This window comes from Rattus norvegicus, chromosome 1, assembly GCF_021556685.1.
Source record: "Rattus norvegicus strain SHRSP/BbbUtx chromosome 1, alternate assembly SHRSP_T2T, whole genome shotgun sequence".
Classification (NCBI taxonomy): domain Eukaryota; kingdom Metazoa; phylum Chordata; class Mammalia; order Rodentia; family Muridae; genus Rattus; species Rattus norvegicus.
In genome coordinates this window covers 244,716,111-244,722,570 of record NC_141534.1, presented here as the reverse complement: position 1 = coordinate 244,722,570, position 6,460 = coordinate 244,716,111, and the positions used below count along the sequence as shown (strand labels likewise).

The 6,460-nt window shown below is 39.7% G+C and overlaps 1 long non-coding RNA gene across 1 annotated transcript; it reads left to right on the top strand.

The window, feature by feature from the left end:
* Window positions 1-2,374: 2,374 nt before the first annotated feature.
* On the top strand, window positions 2,375-6,145 carry LOC147997101 (uncharacterized). Its single transcript, XR_015653241.1, has 3 exons — window positions 2,375-2,528; window positions 2,692-3,014; window positions 4,171-6,145. It is a non-coding gene; the product is annotated as an uncharacterized LOC147997101 (long non-coding RNA).
* Window positions 6,146-6,460: the final 315 nt, after the last annotated feature.

Genomic DNA, 6,460 nt, shown 5'->3' with positions numbered 1-6,460 from the left:
AATATATTCCCTTTTCATCTAAGTAATGAGTCACTTGTCTGTCACGGTATTCCAAGGGGCAGAATTATTCCTGCCTTTCTTCATTGAAGTCCTTCTTCTTGCTCTTATTCCTCTTCCCCTTTTCCTGTGGTTCCTCTTCCTCCTTACTCATCCCTCTTCTTTATCATCACTCCTATTCCTCCCCTTAAGTCTTTGGGGTTGATGCTCTTTGGCTTTATCATTACTACTTTGCATGGCCTAAGATACTTCCGTCAATCAATGCTGCTGAGTTGTTCATTGGTTGAGCTTGGTTCTGGGGTCATGACCCGAATGAGATTCAAATCCTTCCCTCATGCATTTTCCACACTTGTGCAAAGAGTGACAAACAAGTTGCTGGGTACAACAACAAGCTAATACAGTGTATCTGGGCTCTCACAGATGGTAACAGAAGCTGTCACTCACGTACTACAGTGCATGTGCCTAGTTAGTCCTGGGGCTCGAGGGTGTTAGGAGGAGGTGTCTTAGAGATCTGATACTTAAGTTGATTTGAGAATGCCAATGTATCCTGTGTGAACTCATACTGACTGTTCTCATAACAAACTCTCTGCTTTATAATTCATTTAAGTTTTTGAGACTCTTGTCATCTATAGATCTTTCAGAAGCCTTTCTCCAACCTCTAGCCAGTAGTTTTTGTCATGGATCCTTTTCTAATGATAGAGACTTTGCTCATTCACAGGACCTTTATTTTAGGCTTTCATGTTCTAATATGGACTTTTCATTCACTGTCTGTCAATATGCTATCTGTGAGGCACAGGTCTCCTTTCTGAAGGTACATGAAAACATCCATTCACTAAGAATAATTATTCACTCCCTGAAGGGCATTGTAGTGACCTCTCAATTTTAGCTATTACGAAAAAAGCTGCTATATACTTTCTGATATAGGTAATTGCATGAGCATTTGAGTAAATACCGATGACTATGATTCCTCAACCATGTAGTTAAACATGTTTAGTATTGTAAGAAACAACCAGGTTGTATCCCAAAACAATGTTAACATTTTGCATTCCTGCCAGCAACAAATGAGAATTTGGCTGAGATTCTCTGTGGTGTTGGTGTTGTCAGTCTTACATGTAAGGTGTGATGATTCACTTATTGTTAACCCAAGGTTATTCATTTGACAAATGTCTAGTCCTCATGTATATAACATACAAGTGACATTGTTCTAACTTGATGCACTTACATCTTCATCAATAAGATCCGTTCAGGTATTTCCTATTTTTTCAATGAGTTGTCTCTTTTCTTGCACTTGAACTATGAGGGTTATTTTGTTTTGTTTTTCTCTTTAATTTGGATATATGCAATTTTAGCAGATAGGATTTCTATAGGTATTTTTTCCAGTGTGTAGCTGGTCTTCTCATCCCTTTGACAGTAGTTTTGCAAACTAGAAATAAAATGAGTTATTGTTTCTGTATGTTGCATCTTTGGTTTTTCTGTGCCCATAAGCTCTCTGGATTTTTCCTAGGATGTATTTCAGGGCTTTTCACTGTATATATGTCTATGCTCTGTTTGGAGTTGGTTTTTGTACAGGTTTTGGGATTGCATATGGGCATGCAGGATGTGGAAGTGGTGGTTCAGAGACGCTTGTAGAAAGCACCATCTTTTCTTCATTGTATTATCTTACTTCACTGTCAAGGGCTAGTAGACTATCTGTGGATTCATGTTTATGACACACTCAACAGTAAAGGGTAGTTTAGGGCAAGGTGTTATCTGATGAAGATAACAGATAGTGCCGTGTAGGCAGATGGATCCTTTATTAATAAGCTAATCATCTTGGCCGTCCTTCTGTCCTTTCCCATCTGAAATGTCGACATGAAGGCTACCAAGATCATCTTGCCAAATGGAAAATGAAGAAGGATCTCAGGAGGCAACTAAAATCAATCCTCAGTCACTAGAACTATTTCTAAGTTTTCAGAATGTGTTTACTGCAGAACTAATTGAACACACATATGTAACTGTGCAATGGGGCCCACTTCTATTGACAAGTATCTCCTGAGATCTCCCAGAACTTTGTTTTTGAGACTCTGGAGAGATGGTCCTCTGCACACCTGCTCCTTTCCAAGAATACTGATTAAACAGAGATGGGACATCTTACATGAATTTCTTTACTTAAAAAAACCTTCATAGGTTGGCTTTGTAGACTATATTATCCCTAGTTATCTAAAGTGGCTTTGGAATCCACGAGTTCTTTGCAGAATGCACACAGAATTTCCAGCCAACCATTCCTTATGAGAAGATCGAGAAAAGAGTGTTAACATGTCCTCAGTTTAAATGCAGGCATCTTGTTGCGCAAGCAGGCGGTTATGTAAGTTGTGACATGGTAGGGTAGAGTCTGGACATGCTATCTGGCAGTGGCTTCTCTATTTGATTCAAAGTTTCAGTTTCCCAATGAGACACGTTCCGCCATTCACCTACTACAAACAAGCAGAGGCATCTAGCCAGGGTGAACAGGAAGCCTTGTAGCTGCAGGAAAAACGAAACTCACTCCACAGGTGATGCCAGTTACGTTGGATGCCTTGTCATTCTTTCCTTCCGAGCTTTAATTGTAACCCATTTATCTTTATAATGCTGGCCGGCTCACAATCTGGCCGAATTTGTTGAAGGAAGGCTATATCATTTTCACACAGAATGACAGTATCTATTTTATCTTTGCAGGCAAACATATGAAACTAATTATCTTGCTTGACTTGGGAGCCAGTTCTGCCTCAGTAAGATTAACCTCACCAGTAGCATAATGGATAGCTTGCCATGAAGACATACCAGACACGTTCTCCCTCGTAAGACGCTTCCATCACCACAGAAATTAATTGTAATTCTTATTTAGGAATCAAACAATGACATGGACAGTTGATGTTTATTAACTTCTTTTCATGGTCCAATCTCATACCAACTCCCATAGGCTTATAGCAATCTCATAAGGCAAAATGTATTCCGTTACAGCACCTTTAAAATCTCCAAAGTCTCCTCTAAGATTCAAGGTAAACGGTGGGTCCATGTTTTACCCTGAGAGGCAAAACTCAGGGAGCTTGACTGTGTTCATCCCATGTCCTTGCTGTCGGGTGTTGGGCTCTAGGGAAGTGCTGAGACACTGCTTTGGGGTGGAAAAACGCAGTCTAAAATGGGGGAAGGCAAACAGTTGGTGTTCCTAGACCCCTGGACTTCTGGTCGTCCCTGGGGTATCGCACAGAGGAGTTGGGAATGAAGGATCAGGGGTCCACAGGCTCAGGGCGAGACTGGGGCCATTGGGGACTCATAAGGTTGAGGATAGTGTCTAGCCCTGAGCCAGGTGTAATGGGAGCTCTGGCTTAGCTCAGTGGTGATTGTTCTTAGCTTGGCAGGGGTAGGCCAGAAGTGCATAGAGGCCTTCTATGGAAGTCTTATGCTGCGGCTTTATAGGTGAAGGCTTTTCTTCATGCTCTCCATTGTAGATCTTGATGAAAGAGACAATCTATGTTTATCCATATTAATTATTAACTTCATTGTGGAAAATGGATGTATACCAGCCCTCAGGGTTGGACCAGAGATTAAATACCCGTTGCAGGAAGCAATGTCCCAGAAGGGAAGCTTATTGGCTAAACCCTCAGGGCCTCTCACTACCTCATTAACATGGAGAACTCTGTTTTGGGCTTCCAACATGGAGAGTATGGAGCAGGTTCCATAATCTGACAGAGAGGCCAGAAATCTAACAGATAGTAGGGAGATGCTTACCATCTCAGGTGTGTATCCAGTGAGTTTCCAGGGTCTCAGACCCATTCTGCCTTACCAGGTTTCCTGGCATGGTCCACTGTCCCACAGCAAACTTTTAAATTAATTATGAGCCTCTGTAAAATTTAACAAAATGTGAAAATAAAACATTAAACATTCCTAGTTCAAGGTGGTGAAGTAGGAGAATAGGAATAAAGACAAGACCAGGGCAGGACTGAACCCCAGCAGTGAAAGGACAAAAATGTACAGTGCCTGGTTCAGTATCTGGAGTCATGTAGTGGCATCATCTGGGACCCAGTAAGCTTCAGTATCCCAGTGATACCATGGCCTTGTTACCTCCTACACATCAATTTTCCCTTTGACTAGCCCCATTCAGTGTATGTAAACTTCCCTTGTGAGATGTCTCACAGCCTTGGCGTTTTATTCTAGAAGCTGCTGAAACTCAAGCTTCAGGTTCCTGACTTGAGAACGACCTCACTCAGCGGTTGTACACTGAGAAGCTCACCGGACACATGCTGTCCGGCCTCAGCAGCTTTTCTGAAGCCTTGGTAAAGACGCTTCTGTGACACCTTCTCCTCTTCAAGCCTTTATGGATGATGACTTCGGCTGGCAGGTTGAGATACTGTGTGTTCCTCCTTCATTGCAACTTTAGTGGTCCTGATGTACTTTTGCACTCAGTCCAGGAAAACGCTTCCCTTCTGGTCTTACTGGAGCATTTGATGGACAAGAGTCAAGGGACCATTAATGTATTATCCCGGTGCAGACGGAGAAGTTTCTCTCTAATTATACTAATCATTAGCAATGACTGCTGCTTTGCCTATGACTGTTTTGTAAGTAGCCACTCTGCTCACACCTTTGAACTCACTCACGCACCTTTACTTTCCCCACATCTTCCTCTTTCAAATTTCTGCTTTCTCTCATTATAAATTAGGCTAAAAGTTGCGAGGAGTAACCATTCCACAGCTTTACCTGTCCTCCACCAATCAAATTTCTCTATTTTGTTTCAGCTTCACTTAAATTTCTAGGATAGGCAGACAGGATCTGGCAATGGCCAGAGGACAATATGAATGGTCATGAGTTCAATTCCTTATAGAGTCTTTGTCCCAAGAGCAAAATCTTTCCTATCTATATTTCTATTATTATTTTCGTATTCTGAACTTCTACCATGAAGGCCCACCAATCTCTTCTCACATATTTCCAGGATTTATCCATTCCACAGTTTAAACTCTTCCACATTCCTCTTGTAAACCATATTCTAAGGCCCAAGAACCACAGCACTAGGCTTTTCACAGAATCACTCCTTTAATCAGTGTTGACTTTCTGCACTAAGTACCTCTCTCATTAGTGTGACGGAACTTTTTATGAAGACAACTTAAGGGAAGAACTATCTATATTGGCTCACAGTTTGGGGTGATGTAGTTCATTGCATGGGTGAAAGCTTGACAGCTGGGGTTCTATTTATCACGGCAATGGGAGCTTGTGGCATATTTCATTACAAGTGACAAAGCACATTAGCAGGTGTCTTAGTTTATTCTTCAAATCCTACCAAATATGTAGTTTCAAATCCTTATTTTTAAAGATGAAAGGACTAAGAGCAGGAGAATGACTAATTAAAGCCATACTATACAGAAGGTGAATCGGTCTCCAGGAGAGATCGCTATACATGGAAAACTATGTGCTACTAGCTACCATTTCATATGTCTTTCACGTACCAATAAAACTGTCTTTGAATAAATGTAATAAGTAATTAAAAATTTATATTGTCTGTGAATAAATTTCTGCTTGTCCAAATGTATAATGTAGGATATCTATCTCTATCTTATCTCTACTCTATCTATCTATCTATCTATCTATCTATCTATCTATCTATCTATCTATCTATCTAAATCTATATCTATCTATAATATACTCAAGAGAAAGGAAGTATTTTATAAGTATGGTATGTGATAAAGGAAAGTAATAACTGATAGGACTGTTCAAAATGTTAATAGGGAAAAGGTAATTGATAACTTAGACATAAATGTTTTACTATCATTATCAAAAGTCTGATATTTACTATAAGCAAATGGAAAAACAGGTTAACATTCTGAACATGATAGTCACAATAAACCCATCAATTTTACTAATGATAACAAATCAAAATCATGTTATTTCTTAATGTTTCCAGTCTAAAAGCGTAACAGAAATTGTTCAACACACAGAAATAGTATTAAAATCTCAACAAAATGATTTAACTGTAAATGCTTTGCTTGCGGAGATCTTTGAATTCAAGTCTATATTCTAATAACTATTCCTCCACTTAATACAAAACTTCATAAAGGTTTGATACTGTACTATATAAATAGAGAAAAATAAAAAAAAACCTTAAAACCAAAACATTGATTAAATAAGCCATCGTGATCCCATATGATGGATTTTTTTTTAGCCACTAGTACTGGTTGGCGCATTCTCATGAGTATTCATCAGAAGGACTTTGCTGAACAATGTGATGTTGTTTATGCTACAAAACACAGGTAACACTACTAACAGTTTCCTCCAGAGAATGGAGATGGGAGAAGGACATCCAGTACCTAATATGCTCTCTACGTTTTTCAGACACTTGCAATTTTGCACACATCTAATTCTAAAGACTCTAGAGATAGATTGAAAAGAAAATATTTAGTTGCTTCACAAAACAGAGCAGAAGAGAGTCAGAGTCAGGAGCCAACCTGTTACCGTC